The following is a 25917-nucleotide window of genomic DNA, read 5'->3' on the forward strand; positions in this document are numbered from 1 at the left end:
GGTTCACTTGGCCGGCCCTGGCCTAGTTGGAAGAGGTGTGCCTGAGCGCAGCTCACTTGCGCTTTGGCGCAGTACGCTTTTGTGTGAGTGCAAAACGTGCCCGAAACTGAAAGCGAGACATGACTTTTAAGGGATTGTTTCATATGGATTTATTAATCATTCTTACTGTCCAATGAATGCAAACTGTCGTAGTTTATGAAACACGCGAACCCCTCATGGCAAAGCTGCTGCACGTTCAGCAAATCTCCTAATTCCTGCAGCACGAGGACTTTATGATTGTTTATGAGCGTCAAAAGTGACTGATCTGTTCGGCGAAATATTTGACTGTGTCACTGCATATCAAACGACTAAACCGAAATAACTAAAGAAATCTCCCCTGTGCTGAGGCAGAGCGCTTGTTGAACAGTGCATGCCCAGGCCCAAATGTAATGTGTGTGCGGGCTTTCGGGGGAGACGGGAGGGGGGACAAGCGTGCTTTGGCCCGGTTCAAGGCAAGTGTACATAGTGTGAGTACGCCTGTAGTTGATTATGTCATCAACAATGAAAATTTGGTCATAATTTACTCTCTCTTTAGTTGTTAAAAACCTATTAGAATTACGGCCTCTCCAGCGTTTCCAAAACGCTCTGTTTTCAGGGCTCGAAAACTCTGGCTTAGTGTTGACACATGGCGTAACCGTAGCAAAACTCATGCGTTTTAAAACGAAAACGCATCAGTGTAAACGGGGCCATAGACAACAACAAACAAGCTAAACACATCACACTGTGTTTTCACTGTGAACATTCCTGTTCAAAATACACCAGTTACTGACCGTTCCTGCACTTTATTTGGAAATTTAGACCTCTACATCAGTTTATATTTTCCAAAACAATTAACCACAGAGTTATGGAATCAGAAAAATATCAATCCGTAAACATTTTTTATATTATAAATGAGGGAAATAAACATGTATTATGGATGTGACCAAATTTACAGTAAACAACACGCTTTGTAGAAATTCTGTCAATTAAATTGCACAAACCAAAAGAAATAATGCTTATCAAAAGGATTAACGTTGTCTCTCTATAGAAATAGAAACATGATTAAATTTATTTCATTTTACATTTTTGCAATTATGATTATGTTATGGATGTGGCAGATGTGAAATTGGCACTTGTGTGACTTTGATAAATCAAATATAATTGTTTAAACACATTGACAGAGACATTTTTGAGTATTTTACAGTACCGTAAAATGCAAGCTATTTTGGTGAAAACTTTATTTTTTTTCATGGCAGGTTGACATTTGTATGGAACTGTTCATTTATTAAGGTTGGAAATGAAAACTGTATTACAAAAAATAAGTACTATGAATTTATTGCACTCATATTGTATAGCACATCATAGGTAAGATTAACACATGTATGAGATGTGTAATTATAAATGCATTTAAAGAAATTAATTACAGATGTAATTAGAAGCAGATCATTTAAAAAATATGAGAATGTAAAAACATGTATGTACACAATAAGTGCATTGTACCAAATGGTTCATTTAAATGTAAGTACATAGTAATTAAAGCCATCTAATATAAAGTGAGAGCAAAAAAAAAAAGATACGCTAGTTTAATATGCTAACTCTAATTCATCAAAATATAAACTGAACAGCTTTATTTGTGGAAAAATGTCAACATCTGCTACAACCTATAGTGTGCAGTTGTGGGCAGAACTGCTTGTCTGATTAATAATAACATGCATTGGAACATCTGGGGAAAAATGTATGGAAATCATAATTATAATACCATTAGTACTGCAGAAATTACATACCAGACCTTTAATATGCACACATATGAAGCAAAAGCACATGGAAAAAACACCACATATAAATACTAGGAGAAAAAAAAAAGCAGAATTCAGAGATGGAAAGTTGGAGGGAGTATGTTGTAGAGAAAGAAGAAGAAAAAAGTGGCAAGCTAATTAAAGAAAGCCTATGGGCGAAGCTAGGGGGCTGGGAGGATCGTCGAGGAAGGTGTCATCACACACACACACACACACTTTCCTATTCCTTCTCTGGCCTTTTGATAAGACAGAGGTGCCAGACTGGGCTTCACCACACCGCGTATCATCACGAATGGAGCGAGAAAGCGAAGGGGTTTGTTTGTCTGTTTTAAGAAAGTGCTGCTCTGCTCTTGGCCTTGTTAGTGCTCATTAATGACTGACTGCTTGTGTGTTTGAGCAGCCTGCCTCTCTGTTCTGTGACCTGTTTTTATTTTTTATTTAATGTGTGTATACTGTTTGGTAATATGTGTGGTATACGTGTCAGGAGCTATGTCTTCATATCACAATAATACATGTGCTTGTAAGAAGGAAGGAAGGAGGAATCGTGAGATGTGTTCTACTTAGTGGTTCAGTGTTTTCTTACACCTGTTTACTCAAATCATGGTCAAATGACTTTAATGTTCAGACCTGAAACACCTGCTAAGAGATGTGCTAACAAGGTGCAGTCGCGCGCACACACACGGAAAGCTCAGTCAGCCTTCATTAATAAAGAGACGGTGTTTAGTATACTTGAACACCCGAACGTAAGTCAAATAAAACTCTGTTTAACGTTTTAATGGTCTCTTAGGATTTTATGATGATCAAATTTACAATTCCCACTGTGGAAACTCTTTCTGTATTTTGTTTTATTAAATATTCAGTATTACAGAAATTGAATGTGACAAAGATGTATTGTGAAATATTAATTCATTCATCTTCCTTCGGCTTAGTTCCTTTATTCATCAGGGATCACCACAGTGGAATGAATCACCAACTTATCCAGTTCTCTCATTCACACACATACACTACAGCCAATTAAGTTTATTCAATTCACCTATATAGCACAAGTTTTTGTATTGTGGGAGAAACCGGAGCATCCGGAGGTAACCCACACCAACATGGGGAGAACATGCAAACTCCACACAGAAATGTCAACGGACTCAGCCGGGACTCGAACCAGCGACCTTCTTGCTGTGAGGCGATAGTGTTAACCACTGAGCCACCATGTCGCTTCTAGATTGAGAATTATGTCAGATAGAATTAAACTGACTCACTTAAAAAGTTAGAAAGTTTGGGTCATTTTTGGAAATGATGTTAATATTTTTATGTTAATAACAAGTGCCAGTTAAGTGTGACGTCAAGCGAAGCAGCTTTTTGGGTCCAATCGCTCTATCAAACTGTATGGAGAGACTCAACAAATGGTATTTCTAAATATTTGCAAAGCGATGTAATACTTTCAAAACCACAATTGCAATATATCGTCACCTTAGAATTAAAATTTCTGTCATATATTTGTCAAAACTGAGTTATATATTCTTATTAAATGACAACTTATTTACATTGTCACTTTTTTTTATAAGTTGTTTACATTTTAAGACTTTTCATTCATTCATTTTCTTGTCGGCTTAGTCCCTTTATTAATCCGGGGTCGCCACAGCGGAATGAACCGCCAATTTATCCAGCAAGTTTTTTACGCAGCTGATGCCCTTCCAGCTGCAACCCACCTCTGGGAAACATCCACACACACATTCACACACACACTCATACACTATGGACAATTTAGCCACCCAATTCACCTGTACCGCATGTCTTTGGACTGGGGAAACCAGAGCACCCGGAGGAAACCCACATAAGCACAGGGAGAACATGCAAACTCCACACAGAAACACCAACTGAGCCAAGGCTCGAACCAGCGACCCAGCGACCTTCTTGCTGTGAGGCGACAGCACCACCTACTGCGCCACTGCCTCACCCATTTTAAGACTTCTTCATTTAGAAAAACAAAAAGGTTTGCTCTACAAAGTGAAACTCTAGCTTGGCTCTTATAAGGTTCTTTCTGTGAGCCAATCAGCATTTTTAATGCTGGACCGAGGACTAATCAGGATCAGCTTTCTTTGTCATTTTCCCGGACCGCTCAATAGACAGCAGGAAAGACCAGAAAGACGAAATCACACAAAATCAGAGTCAGCTAAATAATGCCGCACCACACTAAATTGAGATGTGTGTAAATGTGATAATTTAGAAGCATTTTTTGACATTGAGATGAAATGTAAAACTTTACATTGTTGAAAAAGAATCACATATTTAAAAATTTCTATATTAAATGAAAAATATTTTTATTTGTGTGTATATAGTCAGTGTGCAGATGCAGTGGCTCAGTAGGTAGTGCTGTCGCCTCACAGCAAGACGCTGGTTTGAGCCTCGGCTGGGTCAGTTGGCGTTTCTGCGTGGAGTTTGCATGTTCTCCTTGTGTTTGCATGGCTTTCCTTCGGATGCTCTGGTTTCCCCCACAGTCCAAAGACATGCGGTACAGGTGAATTGGGTAGGCAAAATTGTCCATAGTGTGTGTGAGTGAGTGAGTGTATGGGTGTTTCCCAGCAGCTGGAAGGGCATCTCTGAAATAATTTTTACCTTCTTTAATGTGCCTGAAAGTCTCAGGTGAAAATGGTCATTTTGATCCCTCTCTACACACTAGTAAAATACACAGTAAATATATATGCAAGATATTTAATATTTTGGGAGGCACTTTGAAATGCCCCTGTGTATGAAATGTGCTTTATAAATAAACTTGCCTTGCCTTGCCTTGTATCACGTCAGAAACAAAAGTGAACCTCTGTTTGAGTTGACATGTAATAAACCTTTTTTTGATTAAATAAATTGGTGAACATAAATGACAAGCGAAGTATATAATATTTATATTACACAGTATTTATATTATAAATCATACTATAAAAGTAAAAAAAAATACATGAACAATCATTCTGACCCTTTTCTTTAAAAACTCTAAAAACACAGGCAGATATTTTCTGCATGCCAGGTTTTTGGTAGTTTAAATGCAATTACCTTTACAAAAATTACACTTACAAATCTCCCTTCTGGCACTGTAGAACTTACAGAGGCAGGTTGGGGCTCGGCACACTCACACCTCAGCACCCTGTCATCTCATCCCCCTCTCTTCTGCCTCAGCCCCTCTCTTCTGTAATGAGGAGGAAAGAAACACCATGCTTTTTACAAGAACTAAATAAGCCACAATCGAGTCCAGAGACTAAAGAAGAGATGTGGATTTCTGATAAATTTCTTAAAAGAGAAACAATGTGGCATATGATTGTTTCATCAGAAACGTCATAGAAAAATGTGAAAATTAAATTTCTATACTTATATTTCTATACTTTTATACACACATTTACACCTAGTTTGACGTGGCTTTGGCTAAAAAGGAGCTCATGTGAATAATAGAACGTATTTATAGTATATATTTTTTAATATGTATGCACAGATTTTTTGAGAAAATCATTTTGAAATATATGTTTTCATTGTCACAATTACCAGCTTATGTTATTTTCAAAGTTCAAGTAGAGTTTTCTTGTACAGATACTTGATTTTTTAAAAAGGTTTTCTCATGCATTAAATAGCTGTTTTGCTAAACTGTTTTATACTTATTTATAGTTTTGATGAGTTTACAATCAAAACATTTTTACCAATCTTTATGTCTTTATATGAGGAACATAATAAGGTCACACATCAAACATTTGAGTTTGATTTAAATAAAAAAAAAAAAAAACTCAACTGCATACAGTACCTTCCATTATTTTTAGTTGGTGTTCATTGGCAAATCCATACATTTGAGTTTGTTCAAGTGATTTTTTTCAATGTATAGATGTAAATAAATTTTGCGAAATAATTCTGATGTAGGGCGACTTGGTGGCGCAGTGGGTAGCACGTTTGCCTCACAGCAAGAAGGTTGCTGGTTCAAGCCTCGGCTGGGTCAGTTGGCATTTCTGTGTGGAGTTTGCATGTTCTCCCTGTGTTTGCGTGAGTTTCTCCCTGGGTGCTCCGGTTTCCCCCACACGTCCCAAAACATGTGGTATAGGTTAATTGGGTATGCTAAAATTGACCCTAGTTTATGGGTATTTCCCATTGATGGGTTGCAGCTGGAAGGGCAACCGCTGCGTAAAACGTGCTGGCTAAGTTGGTGGTTCATTCCACTGTGGCGACCCCAGGTTAATAAAGGGACTAAGCGAAAAGAAAATGAATGAATGAATTCTGACATAACACAATTTAATCTTCTGTTAAAAAAATAAAAACGGCTTTTATTCAAGCTGTAATAAAACAAAAAAGACTTTCTCCAAAAGAAAAAAAAAATATTATCAGACATACCGTGAACATTTCCTTGCTCTGATAAACATAATTTGTGAAATATTTAAAAAAAGAAAAAAAAATTCAAAGGGGGCTAATAATTCGGACTTCTGCTATATATATATATATATATATATATATATATATATATATATATATATATATATATATATATATATATATATATATATATATATATATATAAATATCAATAATACGATCAGCCCCTCAAACAACTGAAAATGCACCTAATTTGTATTTTCTCTTTTGCAAACTATCAAAAGATTTGCTTCATGTTAGCGTGGAAACCAAGCTATTTATAGAGACAAGACTTTTTCCCCTTAAAGAGACAGTTCACCCAAAAATGAAAATCCTGTCATCATGTACTCACCACGGACTTATTCCAAACATGTCTAAGTTTCTTTCTTCTTTTGAAAAGAGTGTTGGAAACCAGTGACATCCATATAATGTTTTCCCTAATAGGAATATCTACATCTGGCAGCCTGATCTCACAAGAAAACGTCACTATTTCGCGTTTTGTCAGTTTAGTGTAGGGCTGTCCAAACTCATTCCTGGAGTGCTGGTGTCCTGCATAGTTAAGCTCCAACATACCTCCCTGGACGTTTTTAGCATACCTTGAAAGAGCTTGATTAGCTGGTTCAGGTGTGTTTAATTGGGGTTGGAACTAAAGAATGCAGGACACCGGCCCCCCAGGACCGAGTTTGGACACCCCTGGATTAGTGGCTAATTCAGTTTTATGTAAATGTACAATTTTAAAAAGGAGGCGTGGCAGAAAATGTTCCAGTATAGAAAGCATCAGCCAGTGTACCTCTGTAGTAAAGTGTGTGTGTGTGTGTGTCTGTGTGTGTGTGGGTATTGATCACAGCGGGTTATTCTCCAGCCAGGGTTTATTAACCTCTGTGATAATGACAGAGCATTTATGTACACAGAGTCCCAGAGGAACCGCAGGGCTGTAGAAGACAGAGACCCTTTAGGTATGTTCACAATGAAAAACTGCCATACTCCACGTACTTGAAAAATGCATAGAGTGCACAGTAAGCAAATTTTCTGCATGCATGGATGACCTGCTACATTTGATACATTCATTTCCCACAATGCAATGGTGCTTGACCTGACCTTCCATTTCCAGTGTGAACAAAGACCCAGAAATAATAATAATCTTGATTTCTTGGTTCATTTTTGATCAGTTACAAGATCGTAAAATTCTAAATTTATGAATTATTATATGATGTGTTATATATTAATATGAATTACTTAATTAATATTATTGTGTATAGCATTCATTTCATTGTTACTGTCGAAACAATTCATTATAAGAATACCATAGCACACAAATGGATAATATACAATATGATTTCGATATTAGCTGCCTCAAGAGTCACTTTGCAAACTGTAGACAAAGCATACTAATTCTGAAACTTCAAATTATCAAAATAAAAGTCTGATTGAAACTGAATGTTTTAATTGATATATTTCTGTTGCAGTATCTTCTCCCTAAAGCTGCAGTCAGTTCATTAGTTTTGAGAAAAGCTGTTGTTAAATACTGTACATACTAAAATGAAAAAGTCTTAACTACAAACTGACAAAATAAAAGTTAAAGAAATTATAACAGAATAAATATTATTATTGTATTAGAAACTCTTAAAAGAAATGATAATGATGCAGTCAAGCCTTTCATTTATCATACCCCTGCTATTTTTAAATATAATACAGCCAAGGTATTTTTCGTGTATGTTTTAATTTTATCTGTTGTGCAGGGTCTTTTCTGATAGAAAATTGTAAATAGAAAATGTAAAATTTGTTGGAAAACTACTGTTAATTTATATTTTTACAAATATTAAACATTTTAATTTACAAAATAAATTGTTTTTAATATTAATAGCAAAAACGTTAGTAACATTTTAAAATAATGGTCAATTAGTTAATGTTAGTTAATGTATTTACTAACATGAACACACAATTAGTAATACATTTATTACATCTTTGTTAAGGTTAGTTAACATTAAGTTAAATGACGTTAGTTCCTGTTAACTCATGGTGCATTACGTAATGTTAACAAGCACAACTTTGGATTTTAAATGTTTTATTAACTCATCCAATTAAACAATGGTCAATTTAAATTAAATAAATAAAAAAATTTAAAAATCCTGAAAAACTAAACACATTGGCTGGAAAAATCATTGAGCTTTAAAGGGACAGTTCATCAAAAAATTTTATTTCTGTCAAAAATTCTCTCCCTTATTATAACCTGACTTCAAACTAATAGCCAATGACTTTCATAGTACTTTTACCCCATACTGCAAATATTAGTTTCTATTGTTTGTCAATTTTTTTCTACTGTATTCAACAGCAAATAAAAACTCATAAAGATTTGTAACCACCTGGGGATGAGTGAATTTTCATTCTTGGGTGAAATATTTTATTCAATTAAAAGATTTCAATTTAATTGAAATTTTTCATTTTAGAATGAAAACACTCCTCATCGAGACTGGCATTTTTATTGTGCTTCAGAATAACAATCTCTGTCCATCCTGTATGGCCTAAACCCATGATATGTGACCATTCACACTAATTTTGTATGCGCATATTTTGCTGTACTTGCACTCTACGGGTTGCTTAATAGCCACTGACGGAACGATACATGATCATTCAGAAGACCAAGAGAGTGATTAAGGATAGCCGTGGCTCTGTTTTAAAAGTTTGTGATTCAGTCTATCTAAACTAAAATGAAGCACCAGTGTTTCCAAACTAAAACAGGGGCTTTTGCATTTACAAAATGGTCCGGGACAAAGATTTCTGAATAGTGTTGACACCAGGAATAACTGTAACAAAACGCATGCATTTTAAAATGAAAATGCACTAAAGTAAAATCTAGCTTACTTCTTTCACTGTTTAATGGATTTTCACTCTAACAAACGTGGGAATCATTTGCTTTGCCACTTATGTAAAATCAATATTTTTTTTTCAATGTGAAAAAAATAATGTGATCATATTTTAGCCACATCACACTTGGCAAAACAACATCAACAGACTTTTTGACGAGCTATAAAAATATAAACATTTGATGATAACAAATACAAAATTGCTGATTGAGACTTCTTAATACTACTTACTAAAAACCCATTCAAGTCTCAAAATAAGTGAATGCATAAACTCTGTGGGAATTGAGATGTGCGCTGTGTAGTTGCAGTGCAGCGGTCCATTAGTTACTTACTGTAAATCAATTACAGCAAAAATACTGTATTTACATTTACAGCGCCATTTATTTTTTCTGTAAATTGTATGTCTACAGTGTTGCATACATTTACTGTAAATATACAGTATTTTTTACCGTGCAACTTTAAAATACAGTTATTTTACAAAATCAAAAAGTGCAGTACACAATATAAAACAACACACATGTTCAATATATAGACACTATACAATATAGAAACTATGACCAGATTCACTGTCCTCCATTCCTCGTCTTCATCTTGCAGCCCTTCCCCCTCCCAGGCTACTCTGAAGCAGCTTCCTCTATAATTACCAGTTATTAATTTTAAATGAGTCTGTTAAGGCGTTGCATGATTTTAATACTGGCTGTTAATATCAGATCAGATGAGATTGGGGGAAGAGGAGATGAGAGGAGGATGATGGAATGGGTGTCTTCTCTCTGCCATCATTAGAGAGGGACGACGACGTCAGTCCATCAGTCTAACGTTACTCCACACACACGCACACTCACACAAACGTCTGGTTTGCCATGCTTCTGGGGACTTCCCATAGACATAATTACTTTTATACACAATGTTATGAATTTCCTGTAAAATCTCGAGTGATTTATTGGCAGCAGTTTGCAAGTAACTTACTGTAAAATCAAGTACAGCAAACTACTGTATTTACATTTCTAGCAACATTTATCTTGGTGTATTTACAGTATTGCATATATATACTGTAAAATATACAGCAATCCTCACAATGAAACTGTAAAATACAGCAATATACTGCATAACTGTCCTACAGTAAAATACAGTTCATATGACAGTTAAATACTGTCATCTGCATAAATTATTAGCTGTGTACTGTATACAGTAATTTTCACAATGCAACATTAAAATACAGTAACATACTGCCTAACTGGCCTACAGTAAAATACAGGTCATTTTACAAAATTAAAATTTACAAAAGTGCAGTACAAAATATTTATTCTGTCCCTTTACCCCAAAACCAAACCCTCACAGCAAACATTCTTAACTTCAAAATACTTCATTCATTATGATTTATAATCATTTTATCAATGAAACCCTCATTTTAGGTCTCCTAATTTCAAGCTCTATCCATGATTTTAGGCAGCCCACACACACACTTTCTTGAGTGAGAGATCATTTTTACACCTGGTTTAAGACCTGTTCATTGTGATGCATATAAATATGCATTTTTTAAATCCTAAATTACAAATAAAACATTTTTACTGGGATTAATGAAGCATTAACATTCATGGAACCAAGACTTTCCATTTACTTGTATTTATGAGGTTCCTTAGATTATTAATACGTTCTTCACACTAATCCTTTTTTTTTTTTTAAATGGATAGTTTGTTCAAAACTGAAAATTCTGTTATTATTTACTTAGCCTTTACTTGTTCCAAACTTATTTAACTGACTTTCTTCTACTGAACTCAAAAAGATATTTTAAAAAAAGATTTAAACCATTTTGTTTTCTTACTATGGAAGTCAAAGGTTACAGGTTGCCAGCTTCAGAAGAAGGAATCTTATAAATCTAAACACTTGAGGCAGAGTAAATAGAGAGTAAATTTTCATTTTTCTGTGAACTATTTCTTTAAGAACAAACCATTGATACATTCTTTATGACGCTCATTAATATATTTTTATGGCATCACTGCAAAACCTCTATAATTTTATAAAGACTGCAAACAAATAAAATTAATGCCAAGAATATTCATGTCAAGCTCATTAATATGACTTGTTAGGCACACATTCGGATTCACAACTTTTCTCGCATGTTCTGCCAAACACGTGACATGCATTACAACTATATTTATTTACCGTAGCAAAAGCTTTATCAGGTAACTTGTTGCAAATCAACATAAAGTCCTAAAACTGACAAAAACAGGTTGACAGGCTTTATATAACAAATTATCTATGTGACGCATTTTTAACTAGTTTTTAATTTGATACTATTTTAAAATTTCAGTTTAGTTTTAGTTTGTTTTATTATGAGTTTAATTAGTTTTAGTTTATTTTTGTAAACACATTTCTATTTAATTTTTATATATTTCATTTCCATTTTAGTTGTAATAATTCTAGTTTTGCAGAATTAACAGAACACATCCAGTCGACCGAAGAAAAGCTTAATGTTTGAACAGCTTACATGAAGTCTTTTGCAAAGCTCTCAGCAATCAAAGCATAATAATTGCAACAAATGCAAACAAATACATGTAAACAAATAAAAGAATTCAGACAAACCCAATCATATTAACGATCATACTGCATATAAGCATGCCTAAATGACATGTCTTAGGCAAACTAAAAAATAATAGAACACATGGTTTAGGTTTATGTTGAAAAGCTGTTTTAGTAGATATAATAATCACACACTTGACTGGTGTGTTTGCACATCAGCTTCGTCTCCAAACAGCCCCAGGTCAGATATTTCACCACATAATGAGTACTTATGAATTCTGAAAAAGATTTTTGCTAATTACTATTAGCAACTACTTAATACACTTCACTTACCATGTATTATTATTGCATGCAATTATTATCTCTTTTGAAAGGACAATATAGAACTGCAGGTTAACTACTGTATATTTATATAGGCCTCTATACACTCTATCTACACTCTATGTTCGATGTAATCTCAACTGAATCATGAAAAAGGGGTGGGGCATATAGTAGCTCCACCCCTTAAAAATAGCCAATAGAATTTTGTTTTACCACCGCTCTGCCAGTGAGAGTGGTTGAGCTTAAATGTAAAGTGTCTTAAAGAGGGCAAGGCATGTCAGATACCAGAGAGCATTTGATTGGTCATGAATTGATGAGAAACCGAAGTTAAAAGGTGACGTGAATAAAACAATTGATCAAAGTCCCTTTAAGGCAAGTCATTTCACTCGCTGGACATCTTTGAAATGCCTCTCAGGCAGTATGCTTAGGCATTCTGTCTGAATGGGGAAACCTCAAATTCTCAAAAACTGTTTGCCAAGCTTACAATTACATTACATATTTGGTGTCCCCAATAAACTCAAACAACAGCTGTCTCATAAGCAGCGCCAGACGGAATCTGCGGAAGTTTTTTGCTTTTTCTGCGGAGAATTTTGGTAAAAATCTGCGGATTTCTGCTGAATTATTTTGGGAGTATCCAGCGGAGTATCATAACTTAGACCTTAATATATTAAATAAAAAGTAATACATTACTGAATAAAAACTGAATAAATTCAGAATTACACATTTACTTAAGTAAATAAACTGAATTAATGTTGGGCTAAAAATCTGCAGAAATCTGCGGAATTCTGCGGAAAATTTGTAAAAAATCTGCGAAATTCTGCGCGCGCAGATTCTGTGTGGGCCTACTCATAAGTTTGGTTCCTAAATGTTCGAATTAAACCAAATCCTCATTTTTTTTACAGGTCCTAGCTAATGGGTATGCACACTCGAAAGAAACGAGATCACGACACTGACCTTATTTATGGCTGTGTTACACATTATCATCCTCTGAATAATGATTGTCAGATCACGCTTGTCTTTTGAAGTAACCCACAACTTAGTCTTGATGGCGATTCTCCTCCAGAAATGACAGCGACTCTTTCTAGTTTGAGTTGTTGCTGTCATGTGATGTGCGTTTGATATGATGGACTGTGCCTCATGTTCATTTCATACAGATTACAAAACCAGAAAACTTTTGTTTTCAAGTGTAGTTGGTTAATTTAAAAGTACAGATTTCAAGTTTTATTTGGATATATTTCTTATGTCTGTGTAGAAAATATATAGCAAAGACTATAGAATACACAAGACATGTCATTTGAAGTTTAGAATAGGGAGAAGTCTACATAAACTAGCAACAACAAATACTCAAACTTGTAACAAAAAGTTGCTGTCATTACTGGAGGAGATTCGCCATCAAGACGAGGAATTCGTTGGTTGGTCCTTCACGCGATCTGACGAAGCATTGAGGTTAGTGTCATGATCTTGTTTCTTTCAATTAGGCTTTTCAAAGATGGCCACCGAGTAAAATGACTTGCCTTAAAGGGGCTTTGTCTATAGTCTTTGCCATTAAGGTGGAAGCAAAGACTGTAAAATACAAATGAAAGGGACTTTGATGGAAGTGAAAAACTACAAGCTTAACATTTATTAGTTTTATATCTTCTCAACATGAATTTTGTCACTGTTTTGGTGCACACTAGCTTATAGATATGAGCAAAAACACATGAGTAGCAGTGCAATATGGCTGTATATCAGCACTGGTGGGAGGTGTGTGTTGGCTTGAGGATGCAGACAGAGTGACTTAGTGCCCCCCACCAGTGCCGATATACCAATGTAATCCCATGGCAATTTGTAACTTTTAGATTTATTGGCTAATTCGTTTGAATTCGTACAATCTAATTTGTACAATTTAGTTAGGGGTGGGATTGGGTGCTACGCCTCGTTTTTAAAATCGTACATTTTTGTACGACCGAACTCCCATCAATTCTTACAAATTAGCCACTAAACTGACAAAACGTAAAATACTTACATTTCCTCGTGACATCAGGCAGGATATACAGCCATATCGCACTGCTACGAGTGTGATGTTGTATTTTTAAAACAGTTCAGCTGGATAATCGTGTATATAAATAGAAAAACAAACATGGAGACTTTCAAAAACTCTCTTATATAAGGAACTACTTTCTTCCACCATTCATTCCCATCTGACATTAGAACAGCAGAAACCGTTGTTCATCACTAACATCATTTTAGAGCTAGTATTTGAATGATTCTCTGGCGTAATGTCTAAAGTGATTACAAAACAGGTGATTTTGCTCACATTTTAAGATCATAAGGCTAAACAGCATAAAATGCCATCAGTCTACAGAGATTTCCCAGTATTACTCTATTGCAATCAGAATTTCGCTATAATTAACACCGAAAAAGCCAGAGCAAAGCATGCACAACCAGTTTTTGTGGTATAAATACAGCACTACAAAATACAAGAGATATTAACTCAGATGTCACTTAACTGTTCTGTAATGATTTGTTCAGCTGTAGTTTGAAACTTATGCTGGAAAAATGCAGTTTTTCTCCCCTAAGCACATATTATGCTGTCTTTGTTGCCATCTTGTGAATGTCAACCGTCACTTTCTTTGGTCTGCTCAGACAGGCTGATGGCAGCCGATGCACTGAATCCGATGCTCGGTAATTATAAATATTTTAGAATAGGCACTAATAATTATAAGTAAACTTCATAGTTGCAATCTAAACAACTACATTCTCAAATAAAAAAAAAAAACTCAAAAGTACATTATGCTTTCCAACAGCCGCAATATTTGTCTGTAGAGTGTCCTCTGCTTGTTGCTGCATGTGGGCGGAGTAATACACAAGGGTGAAGAGGCTGTACTAGTGCTGTTTTTCGCAGAATATTACACAGCTTGAGAGATTCAAGAACCACACAGAACTAATGTATAAATCCTAATAACTAAAAATATTGATTCAAACATCCAAAAAACTTTAACAATTTTTAATTTCAGGGGACCTTTAACTTTTCTGACTTTGACTAATGTAATAATGTGCACGTCTTGTGAAGCTGCTTTGTAACAATGATTATTGTGACAAGCGCTATACAAGTACACTTGAATTGAACTGAATATTTTATTTGAGTTGGTCTTTCGATGACTATTTATTTTAGTTTAGTTCATTTATTGTGTTTTTATATTTTATTTCAGTTAACGAAAAAGTATTTTTAACAAATATTTTAGTCTTAGTTTTCATTTACCAAAATAACCTTGATGCAGTGAGAGAGAGGGAAAAAATGTAGTTTTAAATAGTGTGAAATAAAAAATGAGTCCAAACTGGCCCAGTCATGCACAGAAACTTTCTCTCTCTTCTTCTCCTGCTCTCTCTCTTTCTCCTCCACCCCCCCCCCTCTCTCTCTTTCTCTCTCTCTCTCTCTCTCTCTCTCTTTGTGTTCAGTATTCCAGGGTCCTTTCAGTACCTAAAGTGGCGCTTGCTGCAGCTGAAGTGTCTGTGCATGTGTGCCCGAGCCTGCAATTCACCAATTTCACTGCTAATTAGCCTACAAAGCCGGTGCCTGGCGGGGGGAGTAGAGAAGGGGGTGTCGCACGCGGGGGGTCCAGGGCCCGGGCCCGGGGCCGAGACGAGATGAAGGAGGAGGAGGAGGTGCTGGCACAGCTGACACATATGGCTGGCTACCAGAGACTGGGTGAAAAGGGTGGAGGTGGAGAAAGAGAGGCTGAGTGAGAGAAGGAGGGGAGCAAATGAGAGGATGATGTGGGGTAGAGGAGTGAGCCGTTCTTCTAGAGTGTGATACAGATGGAAGAGAGGGAAGGCATGAAGCCAGAGGAGCACTTTCGCATGATTCACGTCAAGGCTTGAATGCACCTCTTAAAGCAAACGCCACGCTCCGCTTTGACCTCCACATGAAAAGCCGCGCAGATAGTGTCACAGCGAGGTGATTTTACGAGGTCGCGAGATAGCGAGGGCGCCAGTAAATAGGGAAAACATGCATTTGAGATTAGCAAGGAAGAAAGTCCTGCCGATGCCTTTGATTTGTTGCAGCAATCAAAAGCAAGCTGTTGAATGCAGCTTTAAACTTTTCTTGTTAAAGCAGTTTCATTGCATGCATTCTAAGGGTTTGTTTACTCAACGATGTCATGATTTTTTCTTTGCACTTTGAAAAGTTTACTACATAATATTGTTCAAATGATCCCCTTTCACACAGATCAGTGGGATTTGGTGCTGCGCAATATATACAGTAGCACAATTATTAAAATAATGTAAAAATGAGTGCTTTAATACCTGCCGCAATATCACCCTCTAAAAGACTCCTCAGCACATGAGGCAATGTAGTTACATGATAATGACCAGATGAAACCAAACAGAGTGGATTTTATTGTCCAAAAATCTGTAATATTTTAACATTGAAGCTAAAATATTGTATGACCAACAAAGCAAGCCATAATAAGAAAGCAATAAGGCTCCACACGTGTTTTTGTTTACCTGATTGTTGTTGTCGGTAAAACTATAGCAGTGGAGCAAAGTGGTAATTCTATGTTTTTTGATTGTTTACCATGGTAAAACGTGTGATTTGTTTTATGGAACAGTAAGGCTATGTCTACACTAATCCAGATAAATCTGAAAACGCTAGTCACAACAAACAATAGCATATTGTGATGATGCCATGACTGGGTGTGGGATCATGGGAGTTGTAATCTTCAAAAAATCCTATAGGAGTCCTGCAGAAATTATGAACTATTCAAACAAAAGAAGGAGAGTAAGGTTGAAAGCTGTCCAAGCAATACAAGAACGCAGATGCAATTGCTGATGAGTAGGGCCTGACAGCATCAGCAGATGTGTTTTGCTATTTCTGTGCTGAATTTTGTACAAAGTCTGCAGACTTATGTGGAATAAGAGTATAGTAACTAAAAACTAAATAAATACATTCATTCATTTTTTTTTCGGCTTAGTCCCTTTATTAATCCGGGGTCGCCACAGCAGAATGAAACGCCAACTCATCCAGCAAGTTTTTACGTAGTAGATGCCCTTTCAGCTGCAACCAATCTCTGGGAAACATCCATACACACTCATACACTTCGGACAATTTAGCCTTCCCAATTCACCTGTACCACATGTCTTTGGACTGTGGGGGAAACCGGAGCACCCGGAGGAAATCCACACAAACACGGAGAACATGCAAACTCCACACAGAAACGCCAACTGACCCAGCCGAGGCTCGAACCAGCGATCTTCTTGCTGTGAGACGACAGCACTACCTACTGCGTTGCCCAACTAAATAAATGAAATAAAAAAGTAACTTTATTTTTAAGGTTTACGATTCAAAACCAATTAGAACCACTTGTTCAGTAAAGATATAATAAGTGTCATATAATATATCTACAGAAAATATTACTTTACAAACTGTATTGTACATAAACCATATAAACATTTGCATATTATTCCATAATATTACTGAAATTAATATAAAATTGAATAAATATTAGTACTGGGCAAAATGAATACTGATTTATCCCATGTATACATAAAAACACAACTACAATTCTGTCACATAGATATTTCAGTTAATATATGGTTTGCATCATATATATTCATTTATTCATTCATTTTATTTTCGGCTTAGTCCATTTATTAATCTAGGATCACCACAGTGGAATTAACTGCCATCTTATCCAGCATTTGTTTCACACAGCAGATGCCCTCCCAGCTGCAACCCATCACTGGGAAACATTGTACTACCTACTGTGCCACCGTAACGCCATATATATCTGTGTATGTATGTGTGTGTGTGTGTGTGTGTGTGTGTGTGTGTGTGTGTGTGTGTATATATATATATATATATATACATATATATAGGAGCAGCACAGTGGCGCAGAGGGTAGTACAATCACCTTACAGCAAGAAGGTTGCTGGTTCGAGCCCTGGCTGGGTCTGTTTCTTTGTGGAGTTTGCATGTTCTCCCTGTGTTTCCAAAGACATGCACTATAGTTGAATTGGGTAGGGTAAATTATCCATAGTGTATGCAGCTGGAAGGGAATCCGCAGCGTAAAACATGCTGGATAAGTTGGTGGTTCATTCTGCTGGTGTGACCCCAGATTAAGACTATATATACACACACACACACACACACATGCACAGACACACACACAGTTGAAGTCAGAATTATAAGCCCCCATTTGAATTGTTTTTTTTCTTTTGCTAAATATTTTCCAAATGAGATTCAACAGAGCAACGAAATTTTCACAGTATGTCTGATAATATTTTTTTCTTCTGGGGAAAGTCTTATTTGTTTTATTTCGGCTAGTATAAAAGCAGCTTTTAATTTAAAAAAAAAAAACATTTTTAGGTCAAAATATTAGTCCCTTTAAGCTGTAATTTATTCGATAGTCTACAGAACAAACCATAATTATGCAATAACTTGCCTAATTACCCTAACCTGCCTAGTTAACCTAAATAATCTAGTTAAGCCTTTAAATGTCACTTTAAGCTGTATAGAGGTGTCTTGAAGAATATATTGTCAAATATTACTTACTGTCATCATGGCAAAGATAAAATAAATCAGTTATTAAAATTGGGTTATTAAAACTATTATGTTTAGAAATGTGTTGAAAAAAATCTACTCTCTGTTAAACAGAAAACGGGGAAAAATAAACAGTAGGGCTAGAAAGTCAGGGGGACTAATAATTCTGATTTCTATTTTGGATACTTAGTAAAAACAAACCATACATATAGTGTATGAAATGAAATTGTGCCTTTAAATGAATCTACAGTTGACATGTAGAAAAACAGATTTGTTAGAGCAGCCACAGGGGGCGCTGTTTCCAAATCTGGCTTGAGTGCTTATGAGGAGGAGAGCAGCAAGGGAAGGCTGAGTGGGGATGCCCAGGTCTGGTAAGCCTACACTGGGCACAGCTGCACCGGAGCCAGCCCTGGCACCATCCACATGCCCTGGCAGACTTAACAGGTCTTAGAGCCTAACTAAAACACACACACAGACACACACACACACACACAATCCACCCAGTCTGCTAGCTGCCAGCCGTCCTAACACTGTCTTTGCCATGCTGGCACCCGTCCTGCCACCTATCGCTGACGGCGACGGTTTCCACAGAGACCGGAGTCTGGCATGACGCCCAGCAGAGCACTAGAGTATGGCATTGGCAGCGTTTGTATAAGCTTAGGCTTGTCTCTCTCTCCTTTCCCAGTCTCCTTCCCTCTCTCTCTCTCTGTTTGTTTGTTGTTTTTGTTTGTCCTCTGTCTCCCGACGCTTGTATATTTAAGGCTGTGGATGTGGAGGTGGAGAAAAGGATTATTCCGGAGGCGCACAGGGGTCACACTCCTCTGGGGTAAAAGCGACCACCTTGAGAGAGCACCGCAATGCTCTCACACCCACAATCACACACAAACAAAAAAACTAGCAGCATGAAATTTACACCATAACAGTTCCAGTGACAACATACGTGACAGCATATGAACATATGTGTGTGTTTATATCATATAAGCACAATCTAAGTATAGAGCGTCTCTGAGGCATGTTTGTTGCTAAAGGGGTAATGCCAAGTCGACAGATGTAATTGTTTGAGCTGAATATGTTCACCTAAAGCCCTCATCTTAATCCCAGTGGACAGACGCAATATAAAATCCCTCTTTAAAATGAAAATGAAAACAGTGTAAACATTCAGCCATCCAACATGGCTAGCGAGTCACTATAAGACATAGGACTTATATGGATCGTACGTTGCAGGCCACTAAAACGTTACTTTGTAAAGCTGGCTGCGATTCCAGATTATTCACACTGAGCACAACCTATATAAAGTGCAGATGGCAGTTTTGTTAAGCTTTATGACAGTTATTCAGACGGCTCATAAAAAGAAAGTTAACAGCCAGGCAGAGTAATATCTGATCATTTACAGTGACCACTGGACCACACTTTTGCTGTATATATTTTTTGGCAGTTGTACATAGATGCACAATATTAGCATATACTTTTATGAAGAGTTTTTGAGTTTTTCAAATACAGTAAAAAGGTAGTTAGTTATTATTTTAACTTCAACTCTATATTAAACTGACTTAACACATTAAGTTAAAAGTCTTTCAACTTAAAATGAAGTAGAAATATAGTTCATATGAATTTAAATATAACACAAAAATATATGCTGTCATAGCTAGTATATTTTATTCATTATAAGATATTTCATATTATTCAACTTAAAAATTTAAGACAGCAAATACATTTTCTTACAGTGTGTGTATATATGTATGTGTGTATATATGTATATATATGAATGTATGTATATGTATGTATGTGTGTATATATGTACACACACACACACACACACACACACAGTTGATTTCAGATGTTCTTTTTTAAATATTCCCAAATTATGTTTAACAGAGCAAGGAAATTTACACAGTATGTCTGATAATCTTTTTTCCTTCTGGAGAATGTTTTATTTGTTTTATTTTGGCTAGAATAAAATCAGTTTAACATTTTTTAAAAAGCCATTTTAGGGACAAAATGATTAGCCCCTTTAAGCTAATATTTTTTTGATAGTCAACAGGACAAATTATCATTATACAATAAGTTGCCTAATTACCCTAACCTGACTAGTTAACCTAGTTAGCCTAGTTAAGCCTTAAAATGTCACTTTAAGCTGTATAAGAGTCTTGAAAAGTATCTAGTAAAATAATATTTACAGTCATCATGGCAAAGATAAAATAAATCAGTTATTAGAAATGAGTTATTAAAACTAATGTGTTTAGAAATGTGTTGAAAAATTCTGCTCTCCGTTAACAGAAATTGGGGGAAAAATGAACAGGGGGTCTAATAATTCTGACTTCAACTATATATATATATATATATATATATATATATATATATATATATATATATATATATATATATATATATATATATATATATATATATATATATATATATATTTTTTTTTTTTTTTTTTTTTTAAGATCATATATATATATATATATATATATACTGACTGTGGGGAGAACAGGAAGAACGTGCAAACTCCAACAGAAATGCAGAAATAAAATTTCTTTTATCTTTGCAAAAATACAGAAATGCACTGCAAATAGCACAGACCACAATGAAAATGTGTTGAGGGAAGTTTATAAATTGTTTATTAGATTTTATCGAGATGCACTCCTACTGGAGAATAATCCCAATTGATGTAACATTACCAATTCGGTAACACTTTATAATAAGTACACACTATCAACTATTTATTAAGCATTAGCAAATAGTGAAATCATAATTTTTTTAAGCATTAACTCTACATTAAAGGATGTTAGTAAGCAGTTTACAACTGCAGATATAAATGCTCTTATCTTGACTTATAAGTACATTTATAATGTGTTTAATAATAGTGTCTTTTTTACTTTGTTAATGATTCATTTCATTCTTTCATTCATTTTCCTTTCAGCTTAGTCCCTTTATTAATCCGGGGTCACCACAGCAGAATGAACTGCCAACTTATTCAGCACGTTTTTACGCAGTGGATGCCCTTCCAGCTGCAACCCATCACTGGGAAACATCCGTACACACTCATACACTATGGACAATTTAGCCTAGCCAATTCACCTGTGCAGCATGTCTTGGAGTGTGGGGGAATCCGGAGCACCCGAAGGAAACCCACTCGAACACAGGGAGAACATGCAAACTTCACACAGAAATGCCAACTGACCCAGCCAAGGCTTGAACCAGCAACCTACTTGCTGTGAGGTGACAGCACTACCTACTGCGCCACCGCGTCGCCATTATTCATTATTCATTACTAAATTAAGTATTGCATTATTTACAAACCAATTATTTAAAAATAGTTGGATGTTTTTTTTTTTAAGATCATTCAGAACGCGTAGATAAATGAATCATAAACTATTCAATTTAACATTTACATATCTTAATATTCAGGCATATATTAATAGTTAATTGGTATGTTAATCAATGCTTTGTTAACTCAACTTCATGCCGTTTTGTGACCTAATCTAAAGCGAGGACCAGTTATGCTTTATAAATCCCTTTTAAATGACAATTAAAGGCTCAGTTATATCTAAACAGGAAAAACAGAAATTAAACGACTTTATTAATTTCTGTTCATTTGAAGATAATGAAACTGTATCAAATAAAAATAAATCTTTGCAACCTTATCTAATCTAAAACTACTGCGCAGTTTAAACTGCTAAATAACATTGAAATGTTGCATCACATAACAAGTATGGTGGTCAATTATTATATGGTTGTTGTTTAATCTAAGTTTATGTTAAAGTTTGACACTCCTGTTATTCTGTGATGTTAAAACTTTACAGTAATTTAATTTTTTTAGATAAGATTGCAAAGATGTATTGTACATTTGATACTGAGCCTTTAATTGTCTTGCATTTACAAAGCATAAACAGTCCTCAAGTTCATTTATTTATAGAGCACATTTAAAAGCAGTCACAAGACTAGCCAAAGTGCTGTACATAAGAAAAGGTAAAAATAAAAAGACAGAATATAAAAACAAAGAAATAAGGCAAGAGAAACAACTGAAAAAATGTAGCAATAGAAAGGACTATTAAAATAATGTTAAAAAGCCAAGCTAAAATGGTGCGTTTTAAGAAGTGATTTAAAAACAGATAATGATGGAGCCAATCTAATCTCAAGGGGCAAGGTGTTCCACAACTGAGGACCCGCCACAGAGAAAGCTCTGTCCCCTCTATGTTTCAGCCTGGACTGCGGAACTAAAAGAAGATTCTGCTCACTTGACCTAAGAGATCTCACATAAACAGTTCTCACTTTAGATTAGATCACATAACTGGATTAACTTGTGTTAATAAAGCAATTATTAAAATACATAGTAAGCATTACTATGTCTGAATAGTACGATATATAAAAGTTGATTTGAATAGTTTATTAATCATTTACTAACTCATTCTGAATGATCTTTAAAACGATCTCCTACATTTAAATAAATAATGCAATACTTCATTTAGGAGCAAAAAATAAATCAGTCACAAATTATGAAACACATTTATTAAGCACATTATAAATGTGTTTGTAAGTCAAGAATAGAGCATTTGTAGCTGCAATTGTTTACTAACATTTATTAATAAAGTTAATGCTTACCAAATAATGAATTCAATATTTGCTAATGCTTAAGAAATGATTCATAGTGTCAAGTTATTATAAAGTGTTACCAAAAATATCACAATGCTAGATTTTCTAATATCACGCAGCCCTTGTATTGTGATTACTGCTCTGAAATAAGTTCTTTTCAAATGTCTGGGGAAAAACAAAACAACTTTTTTTCCCAATTAAATACACTAAATTTTATTTTGGGGGTGAGGCAGTGGCGCAATGGGTAGGTAGCACGTTCGCCTCACAGCAAGAAGGTCGCTGGTTCGAACCTCGGCTCAGTTGGCGTTTCTGTGTGGAGTTTGCATGTTCTCCCTGCCTTCGCGTGGGTTTCCTCCAGGGGCTTCGGTTTCTCCCACAGTCCAAAGACATGTGGTACAGGTGAATTGGGTAGGCTAAACTGTCCGTAGTGTATGAGTGTGTGTGTGAATGTGTGTGTGGATGTTTCCCAGAGATGGGTTGCGGCTGGAAGGGCATCAGCTGCGTAAAAACTTGCTGGATAAGTTGGCGGTTCATTCCGCTGTGGCGACCCCGGATTAATAAACAGACTAAGCCGACAAGAAAATGAATGAATGAACGAAATTTTATTTTGAGAAACATTTATAATATTTTGGAACAGTAAACATGTCAGGCTAAAAAATTTAAATAAATAATTGACCTCTGTCTTCTTAATTAGTTTCAAAAACACTGGTTTCTTTACAAAACATAAAAAAACACATTGAAAAAAAAACCTTACATATACCTTAGGAACGGTATAATAGAAATTTTTTGCAGTTTTAAAACCTTGACTTTTCCAAACCATGGTAAACCATGAAACTGGTTATCATCCCATGCCTAAGACTGCATATTAATCTACAAACATTTCCCAACAACCAACAACTATACAGTACAATAATTTATTAAACTGATATTCTATATTTGTGTTTGTTTCACAAAAGCCACAGGCCTAAAAATCCACTTCACCCCATGATCAGTTACCCCCCCTCTCTCTCTCTCTCTCTCTCTCTCTCTCTCTCTCTCCCAATAAGAACACTTGCAAAAATCTAAAATTATGTCTTTCTCTTTTTTTTACTACCTTCAGACGAGCTCCACAATGAATGAAAAGGCAGATCTATCTGTAACACTCCTCGTTTAAATATTCTCCCTTCTGCCTATTTCTCCCCCACCTCTCTTTCTCTCTCTCTCTCTCTCTCTCTCTCTGGTCTGCTTTATTTTATTCCTGGGTGCAAGCTGAATTTAATAAATATATGCAAATGTGTGCGGCGGAACATGACGAGTTTAAATCAGTCTGCGCTGCTCTTTGAGCGCTGGTGAGATTGAGGCTGAGAGCTGACCCCGGGTTAATCATTTTTCACTTCCCTATCGCATTCAATTCGCCTGCTGCCAGTGTACGTGTGTGCGCGTGTGTGTGCGTCTAGGTGTGGTATAAGTGAGTGAGTGCATCCCTGCGCGTGTGTTTGTGTGTGCATTATTAATACAGAGGGAGGAAAGTCATGTTCGTGTTTTTTGAGCAGATCAATGAAGATAAAGTCTTTTCATTTATCTTATCACAGATGAATCTTAAGCAGTACATAAGGAGTTTTATTGGGGCGGAAAATATTCTTCCCCACACATTTGCTCAGCAGTAAAACGAGCACCTCGTGACCTGTTGTCTCTTACCTCTCTTTCTTTTTCTTCAGAAAGCATCAAACTTATAAACAAAAAGCTTTGCATTTTTAAGTACATCTTCGGCTTTATTTTTTTCATTTATTATTCTTTGTGCATCACTCTTCTGCTCATATATTGTTTTTGTGATACAATTTAGTAAATATGCTAAAACTCTTAAAAGAGATCAACCTTGTGCTGTTCTATGTATTCATTTATATTTGTGCATGCTGTTCATAGTGGAGCATGGGGTAGAAAGTAACGCAGAGTTAAATGTAACACAGAGTTTTAAGGTATTTGCTCAGGGTTGACCATGGCATGTTTCCGAGGTTTTCACCATAATGTCAGCAGATGTCTTTCTGCCAATTATTGAAAAAGTCAGGCGAAATTTGGATGAGAAACATAGGAGAAACCATTTTTGCAGCATAAAAGTATTTTTTTATTATAGTCAATATTTTTTTATTTTAAAAAAAATTGTGAAAGTCTGTACGTAAGTCTTAAATTGTTGTGATTACCATCCTCTAGGAGTCTAGGCTAAAAGATGAAACCAATCTTAAAGATGTAAAAAAACACTGTCTGCTAGCCAGTTTTGAGGAAAACATGACACAGCGGGGTTAGTTGTAACAGGGCGTTACAATTAAGCCACACACTGTAGGACACCAGTTAATCTAACAAATGTTATTTTTAATAGAACTATATTTTATTGCTAATAATGCAAATAAATTCATTGTGTAATGGATAAATGGATAATAATGCAAATAGATTCAAATGTGAATAAAAAAGAAATTACTGAGGAAATATCGCTACTTTTTAAAGTAAACAGAAATTAAAGTAAGTGTGTGAAATCTGCCTTTGTAAGCATGTGTTAAATAACCCCCTGTCTGTTACAACTCGCCCACAGGTGGGGTAAATAGTAACATTTTTACTCCTGGCACTTTTGGCAATACTGCACAGAAACCATAGGTCCAGCAATCATAATTTCAGTGCTTATTTGTAGGAAAGGCTTGTGTGTTATTGGTAAAAAATATGGTTTGTCTAACCCCATTTCTTTGTTCATTATTTGACCAAAACCAAAAAATGTTACTTTGTGCCCTGCTCTCCCCTATGTTTACTTTATCAATAAGTATGAGACCACATTGGTACATCCAGAAATGGGCAAAAATACATTGAAATGTATTTTAAAGTAAAATACCAAATACCTTAATTTTACGTGTATCAAAATAAACTACAAAATACAGCAGCCACA

General features: G+C 35.5%; 1 long non-coding RNA gene across 3 annotated transcripts in view; it reads left to right on the forward strand.

Annotated features, from left to right (window-relative positions):
* The window catches only part of LOC141379836 (uncharacterized), a 158645-nt gene that overhangs the window by 80897 nt on the left and 51831 nt on the right, over positions 1-25917 (forward strand). Inside the window, exon 10 of one of the 3 annotated variants that reach the window (XR_015520157.2) lies at positions 52-1579. The exons of 1 other annotated variant lie outside the window; for it this stretch is intronic. This is a non-coding gene — a long non-coding RNA (uncharacterized LOC141379836). Of the gene's footprint in view, positions 1-51; positions 1580-15331; positions 16834-25917 lie in introns of those variants that run through there. One more of the 3 variants, XR_015520158.2, reaches the window with a different exon arrangement.

This window comes from Danio rerio, chromosome 21, assembly GCF_052040795.2.
Source record: "Danio rerio strain M-AB ecotype USA chromosome 21, GRCz13ab, whole genome shotgun sequence".
Taxonomy (NCBI): Eukaryota; Metazoa; Chordata; class Actinopteri; order Cypriniformes; family Danionidae; genus Danio; species Danio rerio.